This window comes from Schistocerca americana, chromosome 4 (genome assembly GCF_021461395.2).
Source record: "Schistocerca americana isolate TAMUIC-IGC-003095 chromosome 4, iqSchAmer2.1, whole genome shotgun sequence".
NCBI lineage: Eukaryota > Metazoa > Arthropoda > Insecta > Orthoptera > Acrididae > Schistocerca > Schistocerca americana.
Genome location: NC_060122.1, coordinates 842,647,845 through 842,667,123, shown reverse-complemented (window position 1 = coordinate 842,667,123; position 19,279 = coordinate 842,647,845).

Below are 19,279 nucleotides of genomic sequence, written 5' to 3'. Positions count from 1 at the left end.
ACGTAATTCGCTGCTCTCCGATACACACGATCGAACAGCGGAGGAGTGGTACTCAAGCGTCGAATTTAGGTTACAATATCTCCAGATGTAATTAACATTTTACAATGCAACAAACGGTACTGATTACGTGTTTGTTTATATGTTCAGATGTGCTAACAAAGCTAACGGGGTTCCATTTAAAAAAACGTAGGTTTGTGTTAAAAAACATACATCCGTGCATTTTTTTATGGTTTGTATTAACCTATTGCACTAGCCCCTCTCCTCACGTTCGGTCTGTGGAATCGATTCGTCAGTATTTGATGTGGTTTACGAAATATATCCAGCGGTAATGTTAGGTGACTCACCTTGTGTATATATATATATAGTATGTCTATAGTATATAGTATATATAGCTAAATCTGTATTTAGTTTATTAGACGGCAGATAGCGTGCCATTTTTTATCTATCCTCAAGAAATCTCTATCATAGCGCTGATACGGTACATCAGCCATATACAGAGTGTAAACTTTTAGATGGCAAACCTGTCCCCAGTCCTGAATCGGTAGAAGTCGGTAAACGTCGGGAGGCTTCGGTAGGCACGCAGTTTCGACTGCTGCCAACATTACGTAGCTGACTTTGTTGTACAAGGTAGCCATTGTCGTCTGCTTCGTTATTTTTTGCGCTGTACTGTTCTGCCTGTTTTTATTGTGCAGTTGTGCTAAACATTATCAAAATGAGTGAAGAGGCAGTTGCTGGCCCATCTCGGGAGTCGCCAACAACCCCTACCGGTAGGCCTACGGTTAGAAGGAAACCGGTATTACGTAGCGATGCTCGCAAAATTATATTGCGCGTGATTGAATGCTGCGAAAGGGAAAGGGAGCATTTACAAATTTTCAGTGAGAGCTGCTACATACACAGGACAAAGCATGCGTAGCATTGAAAGATTCAAACAGTTTTCCAAGAATCATCCTGGCGTATCACCACAAACGCCTGGCAAGAAAAGATGTGTTTCCATTTCAGATATTTTGTTCCAGGTCACTTTGAAGGAGCCCCCTACTTCGTCCGAATTACCTTATATTTCATTTTTCCTTGCTACCGTATTGCTTTGTATGGAAACACCACTTGTTACTGTATTACTTCCATACACGTTCATATTACAGTACTTTGCAATCGGATGAATGGTTAGTGAGCACGTAGTAGACAAACATACATATATTTTAATGTACATGACGATTTCAGTTTCGTTTACGAACAACATTTAAAGCGAGTTTTACTTCCAAGCCTTTCGTCTGCTTTCGTGTAAGCATGACGCGGAATTTGTAGTGCCAGCACTGCAACTGGTAGGCGTGCCTTGTCCCCCCCCCCCCCCCACTCCCCCCAACGGCTCCCCTCCCCTCGCCAGACAATGCTTGCTTCCTCCTCTCCCCGCACTCCCCTCACAACTCTGCCGTCTTACAGTTAACACACTGTAATTACAGCTGGCATGAATGTAAGAATGATCACGTATTTGCTGTACAGGATGGCTGTAATTATACTTTCGCTACTTGAAGGAGTGAGACTGAAAACTGTGTGCCATGTTGGCACCCAACTTTAAAGGAATTAAATTCATGCAATGCGCTGCAGCTTCTGCCTTGTTAGTAGTACTGGTGTCACGAGTTACCCTTAGACAGTGGTACTGGTACACAACACTGTGCATTACACTTGCAGGCAAGCAGCATGGGGCTGGGCAAGGTGAGAAGGGTTTTACTCGTACAGCTGTTACATCGAAACAACAGTGATGGTGCTATGCTCTTTGAGAGTATCGATGTACTAAAGGAATACAGAGAGCTCCTCTTTCCGCACCGGGGTGAAGAACATGATCTTGAAGGTCAAATTAACTGACGAGTTGTGATTTTCTCATGGGAGAGGGCAACGACCAGTTGCACCACAAGTTGTTGAAGAAGTTACTGTTGCGTCAGCTGCGAATACTGGGCGTATTGTGAGATCTGGGAGCTGTGCGCGGGCTGTGACACATTCCACGGCCTTCCGTTCTAAAAGTGGTGCAAACAACTGTGGATTGGCATCTTTAGTGCGGTTCCAAGCTGTCGTGAATGCAGATGCTTGTCACACTGAGCAACGTTTGTAACCTGGAACGTAAACATTTGGCGCGATTGACAAATGGTACCCTCTCATGTGGAAATTAGACTGTGTCTCTTTCAATGGTTCATTCGATAATTGTCTTCCGAATGTTCTTACAAATGTTTCTACAGCGTTTTGTTCTCCTACGCTTACTCGTTCTTCATGAAGACACTCTCAAGTAGGAAAAGTTTGATTATAACAACACAGCATAACATGTGCATATTCAGACTTGCCTGTTTCCAAGAAAAGTTAATGCACTTTCCATTTTTAATAAAAGGAAACACAGAGCTTATTCTTATCTGCACTTGATACAAGTACGTCATGTTTCTCACACTTCCAGTTGGAACCTCTGAGTGATCTGCCATTGTCAAATTCTCGTCGTAATCCTGTCTATGTTTCTATATCAGCATCATTACATTTCCTCTATCGCTCAAGCATCTCATGTCAGTAACGACATAAGTAGGAAAGATGGAAGATAATAGCATGCTGTACCGTTTCAAACACAGACAACCAGAGATGAACCGAATATGATCGAAAGCAGTTCGTTCTGGATCCCTCAAAGACAGAATTCTCGTTCGCTGATGCCAGAAGTCTTAGAATCTGGACTCTGAGTAAGCCTTGCCCACTGTAGTTCTGTTGTGCTCACACTCAACGGATTTAGTGTGGTTTGTACATAATACAAACAAATTTGGATGTTTTGAAACTGGCTTCAGTAGGTTATCAGTACCAGATCAAGGCCTGATCTGCTTTTAAACGGTTTCATATCACATCGGATGCAAAGTTACACTTCTAGTGTTAGGTCACTCCCTCTCCCCCGCCTCCACCACTCCAAGAAACCACTAGGAACTAATGAAGGTCACCCAGGAGCCGTAGTGTGTACCCTGACACCGAATGTGTGGCCTGACACCAGATGTGATAAGAAACCGATTGTAATCAGATCTGACCTTGGTCTTTTATTAATAACCCACTGGTCAGATCTGGTTGACCAAGGTTATTTTAAAAATGTTACACACAACGCCACCTCTACTCGAGACTGCAGGGTGCAATTAGCTTGCAAGCAGCAGCTGATGGAGGTAACACTACAAATAGTGGCACAGATCTGCGAGGTCCATTAATGTTTCCTGTTGTTTGAGAAAGATGATGCTAGAGGTGAACTTGTCTGTTGGAACATGACTGGAAAGTCATCAAAGCGCAGTGTTTCTTACGAGACAAGAATGTGTATGCACAAACTTTGGCACAGCAGAAATTCGCACATGAAAACAGAAATCTCTCCTGACTGAGATGAAAGGTTCAGAACTGCGAGAAAGTATTTTAAACTATTTGACTGTGATGCTGCGATACAGATGCAGAGACTCAGCGTGCACAAAGCATTATGTTAAATCGTCTTGGATGTTAAAATCATTTAGCTCCAGTATACCCAAAAAAATGTCGGTCTGATGAAGATATATTTTGCTATTAATAATTTTATATTTTTAACTTAAAATTACTCATGTATTTTTGTTTTCATTGTTGCAGCTTCTGCAAGTCGTTGGAGAGAGAGTAGACGTTTTCCCGAAAATACACTAAAATTCCAGACATGTGGCTACTGTTTGAAAGAAAATGGAGTTCTGGTGTCTTCCAGCTAACGATTCTTCTGTTTATACAGTCTGTCGTTCATTCTATGGCACATCTATGAATGTAGCTCAGATATGTTTTGCTCAATCAGTATTACAGAATCTCCAAGCAGTACTTGATTAAGCAGTGCTTAATCTGCACCGGCTGGAGGACTGGAGCAGTCGAAAACCTAAGCCGTCTGATAGGTTGAAATTTGTTGACATCATGGCTGCCGTTGTCATCATCAACTTGGGATAAGGAAGATATATTTGTAAATGATTGATCAGCCCACTATGAAGTGTCTTAAAATCCGTGACACGACCAAAATACATTTTTGTGGAATCAGCTTTTAAAAATTGGATATCTGTTTGTGTAAGACTCAGTCATGGCGGGCTTAAAGATCCCAAGCAATTTCTTGCCACATTTTTCATTGTTATCAGCAACAGAATGCTGGAAACTGTGAGGTAACAGGCGAATTGTGACGCCCGGGAAATACTGTGAGTTCGGAGCTGGTGTGGCCGCACAGGGGCATCTCGGCGGGCCGCAGTCTGGCAGCAACCACATGGTGCTGAAGGTCAGCTGAGCATGAGGGGAGCCCCAGCGAGTGGTCCATCGGCTGCGTGGCTGGGAATTCCATGGTGACGCTGTGTCGATGAAAGAGACTAGTACGCCGAGAGTCCAAAGATGGCGGACTTTGTGAAACCTTAATGGTAGACATTTTACAGTTCGTATGGAAATTAATAGTAGCCAGATGAATCATGATATCTCAAAAAGAAACTTGGATGTTACCATTATTTGCACGACGATTCTGATGGTGCAATCAGATTTTCGATATCTTTATTAGTTTAAAGTTTAGTATTTGTAAATTATACAAGTAACACCCAATAACGTATTTCCAAAATCTAGATGGTTCATCCGATTATGTCAATCGAAGTATCTTTAGAAAGCTATTAGTGTAAGCCTAAATTGGTATAAATTACAGGCATGTAACTTGAATAGTACATGAGTTATTGGAGGTCAAATTGGGCGATTAATATCGATCGCATCAGGCCAAAAGTACTCCACAGTTACGCGAAAAAAGGGTAGCAGCATGATTGTAAATATATTTATTTGTCTACATCTTTGATTATATCCGAGATATACTACTCACGAAGAAATTGGTAAATATTTACTGTGTTTTAGAAAGCACAGAGATTTTAAGCTGCTGGCCTACCTTCTGTTTCTATTCCTTTGATATATGTTTATTTGATTTGTTTATGTATTTAATAATGTGTGTTAGAGGGTGTTTACGGTCCAGCAGTAGGAATATGTATTTAATTTCAAGTTATTTAAATGTAACTCCAGTGTTCTGAATGTCTTTCAAAATGTTTGTGAGCGCTATCGCCAATCGCAGCGCTCATTACTAAGGGAGGCGGCCACCGAAGTGAACAGAAGGGCACTGCGGAACACTGCGGCACGAGGGACAGTCGCACAGGACAAGGTGGGGCGAGAACAGCACGGCGCGAAGGACGTACGGTCGCGGGAAAGACGTGGAGAGTGGAGCAGTTTGCGGGTGGTCGCGGGAGATAGAAATATTTCGTAGTGCCGACTTGTGCACTTGTGAGATTTCCTTGGCCTCTACAGTGAAGACGTAGTGTGCATTTAGAAGTGAATATCTCGCGAGCTACGTTGTTGTTCATAGCTAATTACGTGCAGTAGGAATCTATTGTTTGCCTGTTATTCAACTTACATTTTATTTAATTGCTGGACCTTTGACACCAATAAGCGTTTTGCAGAAATATACCGCATTCTCAAAAGTAATTCTACTATCGTACTCATCATTTAAAGTCGTTAAGACAGTACCTGACAAGGGAACATACCCATCGCTCCCCCCTCACATTTAGTTATAAGCTGGCTCAGTGGATAGGCCTTGAAAAACTGAACACAAATCGATAGAGTAAACAGGAAGAAGTTGTGTGGAACTATGAAATATTAAGCAAGATATACAAACTGAGTAGTCCATGGGCAAGATATGCAACATCAAGAATTATCTGAGCTCAAGAGCGCCGTGGTCCCGTGGTTAGCGTGAGCAACTACGTAACGTCAGGTCATTGGTTCCAGTCTTTCCTGGAGCGAAAAATTTACTTCCTTTATTTTCACACAGTTAAGATCTGTCCGTTCGATCATTAATGTCTCTGTTCACTGCAATAAGTTTAGTGTCCGTGTTTTGCGACAGCACAGCAAAACCGTGCGATTAGTACCGGCCCCGGTAGCTGAGTGGTCAGCGTGACGGAATGTCAATCCTAAGGTCCCGGGTTCGATTCCCGGCTGGGTCGGAGATTTTCTCCGCTCAGGGACTGGGTGTTGTGTTGTCCTAATCATCATCGTTTCATCCCCATCGACGCGCAGGTCGCCGAAGTGGCGTCAACTCGAAAGACTTGCACCAGGCGAACGGTCTACCCGACGGGAGACCCTAGCCAGACGACATTTCATTTCATTTCAGTAGACGAAAGGACGTGCCTCTCCAATGGGAACCGAAAACATTTGATCGCAAGGTCATAGGTCAACCGATTTCTTCACAGGAAAACACGTCTGATATATTCCATACGACACTGGTGACGGCATGTGCGTCACATGACATGAATATGTTGTCGGCCCGCCTAACTTGTACACTTGGCGAATGGGTAAAAACATTCTTCTACCTTGCCCGATTTAGGTTTTCTTGTGGATGTGATAATCACTCCCAAGAAAGTGATGAAAACGTAAGAGTTTGTCACATAAACCGAAAATAAAAAATTAAAATTTTCATTCGAGGGAAGACATGAACCTATGACCTCTCGTTCCGCAGTTGCTCGCGCTAACCACGGGACCACGGGACCACGGCGCTCCTGATCTCGCAGGGTCATTGATATTAAGTATGTTGCCCATCAACTACTCAGTTTGTATATTTTGCTTATTTTTTCATAGTTCCACACGACTTCTTCCTGTTTTCCCGATTGATCTGTGTTCAGTTTTTCAAGGCCTATCCACTGTGCCAACTTATAACTAAATCTGAGGGAGGTGCGATGGGGAGGTTCCCTTGTGAGAATTTTATTTAATTTCAATCTTTCATTTATAAAATTCACAATTGCCGAGTCATAGAAACCTTCGACCATTCGATTCATGTGTATATTCCTACTGTATACTGTAAATTCATCAGTATTGTTGTTGTAATGCGGCAACTACGTATCCCAGCCCCTAGACAACAAAACCAGCCAAAACATTTAATATTTCGTCACTGAGTCAGAGGGTAAGTACCTGAGGATCACACAACACCACACCACCTCATTTATTACAAAGCCCACAAAACAAATCGGCCAGTTACAGTAAATCTCTCAGTTGTCGGTAAACCCCCGGAGCCAAAGTCAAGTGAATACCAAGAATACAAGTTTAATTCCATCCAAAAATAGGGATAACCTGTATTCATCCACTATCACACACACTTTCCATGTTCGCGATTCCTGGTTAGCATTAAGAGACATCACAGCACTTTCCATTAATGTAGCTACTTTGATTTTATGTGGGAACACAAAGAAGGTTACCATAAGTGACTGCTGATAAAAAAGCAGCAGTAAACGTTGATTTAAAGAATGATGATTATTCCATCAAGTGGTCAGTTACCGCTGGTTTGAACCCAGCAATAACAGCTGAACGTTGTGTCTAGTTACCGTCAATATTTTCCTGCATTAAATTTTAGGAATAACTCATTTCCAGCTGAACAGAGTCACTTGGGAATATTTGAGAGAAACAATGAAAACATATGTGTTAATGGGAACATAACTAAGCACTCTCAGCACGAGTGGTAGTAGGAAGGAGAGAAGAGGAACGCTAGGGAAAAAAGGTTTCAAGTGGTCCATTTGTACGTCTCAAAATATTATAAACAAGAAGAGCACATTACTAACTCAATTCTGCCTGACAGACATTAAAATTTCTGATACATTAAAAACTTTTTGAGATTAACAAGCGGTACCATTACTACTCATCAACATTCAGTCAAAGCAGGTCAATGCTTTTTAAGCTATTTTCATCCTAAAGAGAGGTAAACAGCACGTTTAGTTGATTGTTTGCTATTCAAAACAGTCAGAAATATAAAGCAGAGAATCACATCATATAATTGGATTCACATAAGAAACAATTTTAGCTACAGTTTATCAAACAAGCAAACATAAAACGCTTTTTGCAACCAGGTGTTAGAGAAGAAATTCATGTTTACGGTCTGCATAGTATAGTATGTCCGCCGGCTCGTGTGGCCGAGCGGTTCTGGGCGCTTCAGTCTGGAACCGCGCGACCGCTAAGGTCGTAGGTTCGAATCCTGCCTCGGGCATGGATGTGTGTGATGTCCTTAGGTTAGTTAGGTTTCAGTAGTTCTAAGTTCTAGGAGACTGATGACCACTGACGTTAAGTCCAATAGTACTCAGAGCGATTTGAACCATTTTTTTCTATGTCCATTGCAGCTACAGTAACGAATATTCAGGGTATCAGCTGTACAGATCATGGAATCATATAGCAAAGGGTTACATCTGGTGAACGACAAAAAAATTACGTGTTGTCGGACACGCGCATTGTTATTAAAGCGAAGAGTAACAGCCGTTTGTAACAGCATAAATTTGCCACATCAGCAAAAAAATTTCAAGGAAACGGCTCTGAAACAGAGAGAGAACTGTTATTTTCCACACACATTTTGTGGTACCACGCATGATAGTTGTATTTTAAATTACAAATGTAGTTTTACAGTGCCTGTTATGTTTCACAATCTATCGTTTCTCCATGCGCATTTAATTATCCTGAACCTCTTCGAATGAGTGTAGGGAACGTCCAAATTAAACCGAGACCATGTTTCTGTGATTGCAGCAGACATGACAAAATCAAATGATACACTAAATCTATGACAGTGGGCTATCGTAGTAGCATAAAATTTCCTTTTATTGATTCCCTCAGGTTTCTGGTGCTCTCTAGAAAAATGCGTCTCATACACTGACGTATAAAAAATTGAAACACCAAAAAATAAATGCTGTAGAGCAATGAAATTTCGAGAATACATTTGTCTACGTAACCTATTTCAGTGATTAACATCGCAAGATCTTAGGTTAATGCAAGGACAAGATAAGCGGTTGAAAAATTGAAATGCTGGTACACTAATAACCGGTGTAAGCTCCAGAAAGTTTAATGCAAGGGTGCAAACGTGCTTGCATTGTGTTGTAGAGGTGCTGCATGCCAGTTTGTGGGATGGAGTTTCATGCCTGTGGCACTTGGTCGGTCAGTACAAGGATGGATAATGCTAGCTTTGGACGACACTGGAGTTGTCGTCCGATGATATCCTATGTGTCCTCCATGGTACACAGATGTGGTAACGTGGTGACTCTCTGTAACGCATGGTGGGTTACAAAAGCGGTATGTGGGCGAGCGTTATCCTGCTGGAAAACACTCTCTTGTAAGCTTTTTACGAATAAAATACACTACTGGCCATTAAAGTTTCTACACCACAAAGATGACGTGCTACAGACGCGAAATTTAACCGACAAGAAGAAGATGCTGTGATATGCAAATGATTAGCTTTTCAGAGCATTCACACAAGGGTGGCGCCGGTGGCGACACCTACAACGTGCTGACATGAGGAAACTTTCCAACCGATTTCTCATACACAAACAGCAGTTGACCGGCGTTGTCTGGTGAAACGTTGTTGTGATGTCTCGTGTAAGGAGGAGAAATGCGTACCATCACGTTTCCGACTTTGATAAACGTCGGATTGTAGCCTATCGCGATTGCGGTTTATCGTATCGCGACACTGCTGCTCGCGTTGGTTGAGATCCAATGACTGTCAGCAGAATATGGAATCGGTGGCTTCAGGAGGGTAAAACGGAACGCCGTACTGGATCGCAACGGCCTCGTATCACTAGCAGTCGAGATGACAGGCATCTTATTCGCATGGCTGTAACGGATCGTGCAGCCACGTCTCGATCCCTGAGTCAAGAGATGGGGACGTTTACATGACAACATCCATCTGCACGAACAGTTAGACGACGTTTGCAGCAGCATAGACTATCAGCTCTGGGTCCATGGCTGCGGATACCCTTGACGCTGCATCACAGACAGGAGCGCCTGCGATGGCGTACTCAACGGCGAACCTGGGTGCACGAAAGGCAAAACGTCATTTTTTCGGATGAATCCAGGTTCTGTTTACAGCATCATGATGGTCGCATCCGTGTTTGGCGATATCGCGGTGAATGCACATTGGAAGCGTGTATTCGTCATCGCCATACTGGCGTATCATCCAGCGTGATGGTATGAGGTGCCATTGGTTACACGTCTCGGTCACCTCTCGTTCGCATTGACGGCAGTTTGAACAGTGGACGTTACAGTTCAGATATGTCGCGACACGTGGCTATACCCTTCATTCGATCTCTGCAAAACCCTACATTTCAGCAGGATAATGCATGACCGCATGTTGCAGGTCCTGTACGGACCTTTCTAGATACAGAAAATGTTCGACAGCTGCCCTGGCCACCACGTTCTCCAGATCTCTCACCAACTGAAACGTCTGGTCAATGTTGGCCGAGCAACTGGCTCGTTACAATACGCCAGTCACTACTCTTCATGAACTGTGGTATGGTGTTGAAGCTGCATGGGCAGCTGTACCTATACACGTCATCCAAGCTCTGACTCAATGCCCAGGGGTATCAAGGCCGTTATTACGGCCAGAGGTGGTTGTTCTGGGTACTAATTTCCCAGGATCTATGCACCCAAATCGCGTGAAAATGTATTCACAGTTCTAGTATAATATATTGCTCCAATGAATACTCGTTGATCATCTGCATTTCTTCTTGGTGTAGCAATTTTAATGGCCAGTAGTGTATAAAAAATCTAATCACCAGACTGACGCACAAACTAGAAGTTAGGGTGCGTGGGATAACCACGAGAGTGCTTCAGCTGCCACAGGAAACGCGATCCAGACCATTAACCCATGTGTGGGTCCAATGTGTCAAGCGGGCAGACAAGTTGGGTGCAGGCCCTCAACAGGCCTCCTTCTAACCCACACACGGCACTCACTGGCACCGAGACACAGCCAGCTTTCCTCAGGAAACACAACACACCTCCACCCTGCTATCCAATGAACTCTCGCTTGACATCACTGAAGTCGCTGATGGCAGTGGTTCGGTGTAAGTGAAACACACGATACGCGACGTCTGGCTCAGAGCTGTCCTTGAAGTAACCTGTTTCTAACACCTTGTTATGCCAAATGCTGCAGATCCAGTACGATGCGTCAGAGCTACAAGCCGAACACTCTGGTCTTCCTTTTCGGCACTATCACGTTGCCGACCAGATCCCGGTCTTCTTGCGACTGCTCATTCTCACGACCACCACAGTCAGCGGCGAGGTCCAGTGGCTGCATTCCTGCCAAGTCTTTTGCAATATCTCAGAAGAAGCACCCAACTTCTCATATCGCTGTTACATGATTCGTTCAAATTCAGTGAGGTCCTGATAATGCCGTCTTTGTCGGCTTTGTCCAAAGTCAACTAACGCTTACGACCGTTAGACCATGTATTTAAAACAAACCTGATTTGCGTCCTCATATTGGCGCTACTATCACCATTCTTATGTGCCTGGCGCGAAATGTTAATAGAGATCATCTTTCAGATATGGAAACATGCCTACAAACTTTCATTATCTTGCACAACTTCTTGTTGGTGTTGGGATTTCTTTTCTGTCGCTGTATACAAAGACTAACGAGTTGAGAATAACAAGAGCGTATTGCGCCGGCCGCGGTGGTCGTGCGGTTCTAGGCGCTCCAGTGTGTGATGTCCTTAGGTTAGTTAGGTTTAAGTAGTTCTAAGTTTAGGGGACTGATGACCTCAGCTGTTAAGTCCCATAGTGCTTAGAGCCATTTGAACCATTTTGAAGAGCGTATTGCCACAACAGCAAGCAGTTTAATTTGACCAAAAGGAAAGGCTTCTTTCCGTAAGAGATTTTAAGAGACGATTCCGTTTATCCAGAGGAACAACACTGACCGAGGCTTTCAAAAGTTTGTTGGACAGTGAAACAAAAATCAAACACCAAAAATATGAAATAGCAAACAAAGTGTGGAATTTATTTGAGACTAGGAGGTGACTCCGATTTTTATTTGGTAACCGACGTCTTGCTTTATGTGGCTGTGTTTGAATATTTCCACACACTGTATCTTAAAACATACATACTACATACTGCCTACTACGTGAACTCGCCTGGCTTGGCATGAGATGCATTGCTGAAAACCGTTATATGAAATGGAACTTGTTACTGATTTTGGGCAGTTACAGTTTGTTGAGCCTGGGTTCAGTGGTAGTATTGTTCACTGCTCACACACAGGCAGTTAAAAATAATAGATTCATAGCTGACTGTGATGAAAATAAGGATGAATTTTATATTACGCACCTGTACAGCTGGGACTTGTTCCAGTGTTTACACCATGCTCTGATTTTGGATGACTGCCTTTAGTTTTAATGTAATGAGATTACCTGATGATTCAGACTGACGGTACATTTTATAAGTTGTTTATGAGTATCTGAAAATTTACATGAACTTTAATTAACGAATGAAGTACAAGCATTCCCTGAGCAATCACTGTTCGAACATTGTGAGTACAGACAGTTATGTGCTCTCTGCATTAACATTAACTTGCGAGAAAAAAGTGAACAGCCAAATGCTTTGGATTCTGAGTACGAAGAACAATTGGCCTTCAAAGATGGTGTCCAGGATACGGAACACAAGTTTCCAGTTTGTCATGTTAGGATGATGCATATGTTCTAGCATTTCATGAGAAATTTCAGTGCTGACTGTGCTCATATGTTGTTTCATTTAATGATAAGCTCGGTATGACATCGTAAATAGTGCCTTTGAGCTTCCCCAGATAAATGTATCTAAGGGGTCAAATTTAGTGCACTGGCCCGTCACGCTACAACATCCTTTTGTCCAGACCGACAATTTGGAACACCTTGATATATTCTCTCTCTCTCTCTCTCTCTCTCTCTCTCTCTCTCTCTCACACACACACACACACACACACACACACACACACACACACACACACAAACAGGCATATACATTTTAATGAAGTGAAATGATAGTATGACATTGATCACTGGGGATTCTCACTTGGAGAAGTTCGGCCTCCGAATTGCAAGGGTTTTCAGTTGAAGCCACATTGGGCGACTTGGGTGACTTTGGCTATAGTATGATGATGAGGGTAACGCAACACCCCCACACCTCGAGCTGAGCAAATCTCCGACCCGGCCGGGAATCGCACCCAAGCCCACTGCATGATAGTATGATCACTCAGCTAAGGGTGGCTGATATACATTTTAAATTTTTCCTCAGGCTGTGGGGACAACACCGGCCGGGGTAGCCGAGCGGTTCTAGGCGCTACAGTCTGGAACCGCGCGATCGCTACGGTCGCAGGTTCGAATCCTGCCTCGGGCATGGATGTGTGTGATGTCCTTACGTTAGTTAGTTTTACGTAGTTGTAAGTTCTAGGGGGCTCCTGTCCTCAGAAGTTAAGTCCCATAGTGCTCAGGGCCATTTGAACCATTTTGTGGGGGCAACATTGTCCCAAATATAAATTGAAATACAATGTACGTAATTACGCAGTTCTGATGTAGGTTTTGGGAAGGTTTTCCTCGGTTATTACGCGTTTGCTGGTATTGATTTTACCCGATTTCTGTCACACACCATCCTAATGGGATGTTAGGCGGAAAAGAACAGAGTTAGGCAAAACCGCTCTCTCGCACGAGGAGAGAAAGTTTTCAACAACCTTTAAGCGAGTGCGGAATGTAGAGAGAACATATTGTTCAAAAAGGTATTAAAGCAATCGTTCACTCCCTAACTTGCACCGTCGCGTGATGTATATCCAATAACTATAACATTTTTTGGAATCCTCAATAACAGAAAAGGTCGAGACATAGCGAGGGGAACGAAATCCTATAACCGATGTCATCGCCGAGTGCCTTATCGCTTTCGCAACTGTAGAATCGTCTATGTCTGTTCGAAAGAGCGAATAATTGTTCGTGCACCCAGTTTGTGACATTAAATGCGATTGTATCCGACGGTCTCAATAACAATTTCCGTTATTGCTCTGGGATCGAGCTGCTATTAGCCACCGGTTTGACAGACAGTCTGTGGTGAGCGGCGTGGCGGTGACGTTTCTGAATTGGTTCCCCGCAGATAAAGAAGTGCGGTCAGGACGGTGCGGTGGAGGGGGGGGGGGGATGGTGGTGGAGGGGGGGGGGAGGCTTGTCACAGCCAGACAGGAAGCCGTGTCTTCGCTCTGCAGACCGCTTACAGGGGGCCGGAAACAGCCTCAAAGCGAACCGCGTCTCGTTTAATACACCGCGACGTTTGCCCAACGATACCGCTTATCACAAAGAGTCGATTGTCTTCTGCTTCCATGAAGTGTGTAATGAGATGTCGAAATCTTCAACCAAAAATTAAAAGTTTGATATCTAATTCTCAGAATGTCCATGCCAGAAATCTATGCGACCGTCTGATATTACATATGACTATGGTCGTTTACTTAAAAAAAGAAACGCTTTCTATCAAGCGAGATGAAAAAGCAATGGGGAAGTCTCTGACACGGGTTGGTTGTCACAAATCTCATTTCTCAGTCACTACTGCCTCCTAGCGGTCTAAATTCAAACCAAAGTGCGATGACAATATTCTTAGAGCGGTGTACAAAGTTTCTCGTTCCTAGCGAATTTTTTGAACATTTTGTAGATGTTTTGTGTTTTTCAGCTGTATTTATTTATGGATATAATTTTCTCTCATTATTCATTCTTTGTTCAGTGAAGAATATACCACAGGTATTTCTTATATTATATAAAAGTAGCGCAATTTTACTCTGTATACGTACTCACGATAAGTTATAGGTCTGTTTTCCCAGCTTGGTTTTTGTGCCAAATGTCTGTTTGAGGTTAGTCGTCACAACAAACTTGGCACCATACTCAGGCAGGTTTCCTCCTTTGAGCTAAGGACTGTGTTAAATAAAGAAAAAGGTAAACAGAACTGGAGGTCTTCCAGTCGTCATGGTGAGTGAGGAAGTCAAACGAAGGAGGGATTAACAATTTGTAAATCTGCAGCTAGGTACGAAACCACTAATAGATCTTTACCAAGATTTTGTTAATGAAAATTTCTCGAGATGATATAAACGATGAAAAGATAGTTCGGCCTACCAGCGCTGTTGGTAATTTTTCAGAGAGAAAAGCTTTTTATAATGACAACGAGAGCAAATTAAAGCAATATTTACTTAAATCATCCGTTCTTATATTGAACAGTTGGTCTGAAAATGACTTAATCCAAACAAGTAACGAAGAATGCTTCAAAAGTGACCAGCACTCTTTCAGGAATATTTTTTAATGAAACAGTTAGTTTTCCCAATTACGTCGATCCACAGGGACCTCTCCTGAGAAATACATTCACTAGGGGCGCTGCAAATGCGGACTACCATATATGGTGGCCAATGATATGGGTCATGCACGTTACTCACCATGCTGCCCGGAAAACACATATTGCTCTAGCCTCGCCACATATGGCTCCCCTGTAGGACTTTGCGTGAGGAATATCTGCTGGCAATGACGCACGGCTACCTAAATACTACGTCATAGGGCAATTCGAGACAATACAGTCACAATATATCCCTTACTGCAACAAAATAATAAAAGTGAAAACTAAATTTCGGAAGGTAGATTGCAAAAGTAACTCATTCCACCCTTGAACTGTGAGCAGTATTAATGCTGTACAACTAACGTTGTTATTGTCAGTGGTCAATGCAAAATAAGTTATTGCTTTACAGCAATAGTTTTTCCGTAATCTTATCCATAGGTACTGTATAAACGTTATATCCATCTCAGACTTCGTCCAAACAAAGATATTTTCAACTTATCACTATGGACGAGGTGTCTCATGAGTACAGACACTAACATCAGTTTGCTGTAGGATTTTGGAAAATATGCTGTGTTGGAACACTAAGAGATACCTCAAAGAAAACCATCTATTGACACGTAGAGAGGATTCAGAGAATATTGTTCTTGTGAAACACAACTAGCTGTTTATTCACGCAAATTAATGAGTGCTATTGACATATGATCTTAAATTGATTCATTATTTATAAATATCCAGAAGACGCTGTTCCTCAAATGTGGTTTTTAATCACAATGCCTGTCTATCGAGTATTGTTGCAGTTGTACGACTGCATTCATAATAGCCTATCAGACTGGTCGCGGTTCTTGGTCATTGACGGCCGATGTAATATCTCGAGTTCAGCCAGGAAGTGTTATAGGCCCGCTGCTGTCCCCAAATAAACGATTTACGAGAAAGTCTATGCCGCGCTCTTAACTGTTTGCAGACGATGTTGTCATTTACCGTGTAGTAAAGTTGTCAAAAGAACAAAATCAATTGCAAAATGATTTAGAGAAGATAGCTGTATGGTTCTAAAAGTGCCAGATGACTCTAAGTAACAAAAAATCACTGAAGTCATCCACATGAATATCAAAAGCAATCCACTAAATGTCAGATACACTATAAATCAAACAAATTTAAATGTTGTGGATTTAGTTAATAAATTAGTTATTATAATCACGAACAACTTGTACTAGGTCACATAGAAACTGTTTTAGTGGAATATTGAAAGACTATTTTATTGGCACAATACTTAGAATACAGAACAAGTCTACTAAAGAGACTGCCTACATAACGCTTCTCCTTCCTCTAGTGTAGTATTTTTGTGCGTTGCGCATTCCTTATTAGACGAAACTGTCGGAAGACATCTAAAGAGTTCAGTGATGGGCAACTCATTTTGTATTATCGCCAAATAGGGGAAAGAGTTTTGCGGATATGATACATGAGTGTGGCAATCATTAAAACAAAGGCGTTTTTCGTTGCAGCAAGATATTCACACAAAATCTGAATCACTAACTTTGCCCACAAATGGTTAATTATTTTGTTGATTCAAAAAAATGGTACAAATGGCTCTAAGTCATCAGTCCCCTAGAACTTAGAACTGCTTAAACCTGACTAACCTAAGGACATCACACACATCCATGCCCGAGGCAGGATTCGAACCTGCGACCATAGCAGTTGCGCGGTTCCGGACTGAAGCGCCTAGAGCCACTCGGCGACCGCGGCCGGCCTTTGTTGATTCCCACGTACATAGGGACAAATACCCATCGTAATGAAATAAGCGAAATAAGAAATCGCAAGTAAAAATTTTGGTGTAGGATTTTGACACGTACCCTTTAAGTGTGATACAGTACAGAAGCACCCTGAAAGTGGTCCAATGAACCCTCTGAAAGGTACTTAACCGTGAATTTCCGAGTAGTCATGCAGACATAGGTTTAATAGACAGTTCCAAAAGATAGCAATAACTAAAATTGTGTATGCTATGCTTAACTTTCAAAATACCTTGGTTCACATTTTCAATCACTAATACATGAGAACCATTTGGAGGAATTGCAATACTAACACATTTTTCATTTAGTTTTATGGTAATAAAAAGGATTATGTAATTCTAATTTGAATACGCTCATAGTTCAGCAGTTACAGTACATCGAAAAAATCATTAATTCTAAACCATATTAATCAGTCCATAATTACATGATAATTAAAAGAGATAGTAAACATTGTACTTTAAAAATTAGCTAAAGGATGAATGTTCTATTAAGGAAATATTTTCCTGTCGTTTGCAGTTACATTTACCTACATTAACACATTACATAATTCTAGCTGTAAATTTTGTACATCTGCAACATGAACTACAGCATTCAAACTGCAAATAAGTCACCAAATTCTAAAGTATATTAGATTTTTTACTTTATTTTTTGCGACAAAGTTGACTAGAGAGGCTAACTTAAGCTTATTTTTGTGGCATTAATTATTGCGGGGGGGGGGGGGGGATGGGGAGGGGGGATGTTCTACATTCTTCATACAACTGTGTTCCTTGGAAAGATATGTATAAAAATTATTTCCAAACTTTAGTACCTGAAACTTACATTTCTTTTTAGAAATACATAAAACTGCAACCAGTCACTTTTTGAATAGTTATTTATTATTCCATGAACCACTTTTCGAACTCTAACCTTATCAGGTTGATCTTCTGAAGATGAAACTGAAATGGCACGAAAACCGAGTCATGGAATAATAAATAACTATTCGAAAAAGCGACTGTTTGCAGTTTTATGTTTTTACATTCAATTAACAGCTGTGAGTTCTGAAATATCCGTAATGGACAAGCAAAATTACATTTCTGTTACCTTTCCCTCACGTGCATGTAAGTAATATGTTGTGGCCTGAGCTATATCAGGCAAAGAATAAGTTGGCCATTCGCCAACGTAATTGTACAGCTGGATGCAGCGTTCGTGCTGGTGCAGTACCCTACAACTCGGTATTCTATCGTCATTGGTTGACTGTCTTGCTGTATAACGTAGCACAACATAGCGTTTCCACTGTGGACTGCGTGCTAGGAGCCTATCTCTGGCGTCATCAGCAGTGACACCAAATGGACGAAGCCACTGGTCTATATGCCGTCACCTAACCTGGGCCTTGAACCGGATCAGTTTAGAGGAGACAGCCGGACACTTGAGCCTTGAAATGGACCAGTTGAGGAGAGACAGCCAGACACTCGATCCAGTATCGTAGCGTCCTGGGTTCAATATAGAGACTGCACACTTTCCGCCAGCTCCACAGAGCCTGCTTGGTCTTATCGCACCGAGCTGACAGGCGAGCTGCGTGAGATATGCCACTTCAAAAATGGCTCTGAGCACTATGGGACTTAACTTCTGAGATCATCAGTCCCCTAGAACTTAGAACTACACTCCTGGAAATGGAAAAAAGAACACATTGACACCGGTGTGTCAGATCCACCATAATTGCTCCGGACACTGCGAGAGGGCTGTACAAGCAATGATCACACGCACGGCACAGCGGACACACCAGGAACCGCGGTGTTGGCCGTCGAATCGCGCTAGCTGCGCAGCATTTGTGCACCGCCGCCGTCAGTGTCAGCCAGTTTGCCGTGGCATACGGAGCTCCATCGCAGTCTTTAACACTGGTAGCATGCCGTGACAGCGTGGACGTGAACCGTATGTGCAGTTGACGGACTTTGAACGAGGGCGTATAGTGGGCACGAGGGAGGCCGGGTGGACGTACCGCCGAATTGCTCAACACGTGGGGCGTGAGGTCTCCACAGTACATCGATGTTGTCGCCAGTGGTCGGCGGAAGGTGCACGTGCCCGTCGACCTGGGACCGGACCGCAGCGACGCACGGATGCACGCCAAGACCGTAGGATCCTACGCAGTGCCGTAGGGGACCGCACCGCCACTTCCCAGCAAATTAGGGACACTGTTGCTCCTGGGGTATCGGCGAGGACCATTCGCAACCGTCTCCATGAAGCTGGGCTACGGTCCCGCACACCGTTAGGCCGTCTTCCGCTCACGCCCCAACATCGTGCAGCCCGCCTCCAGTGGTGTCGCGACAGGCGTGAATGGAGGGACGAATGGAGACGTGTCGTCTTCAGCGATGAGAGTCGCTTCTGCCTTGGTGCCAATGATG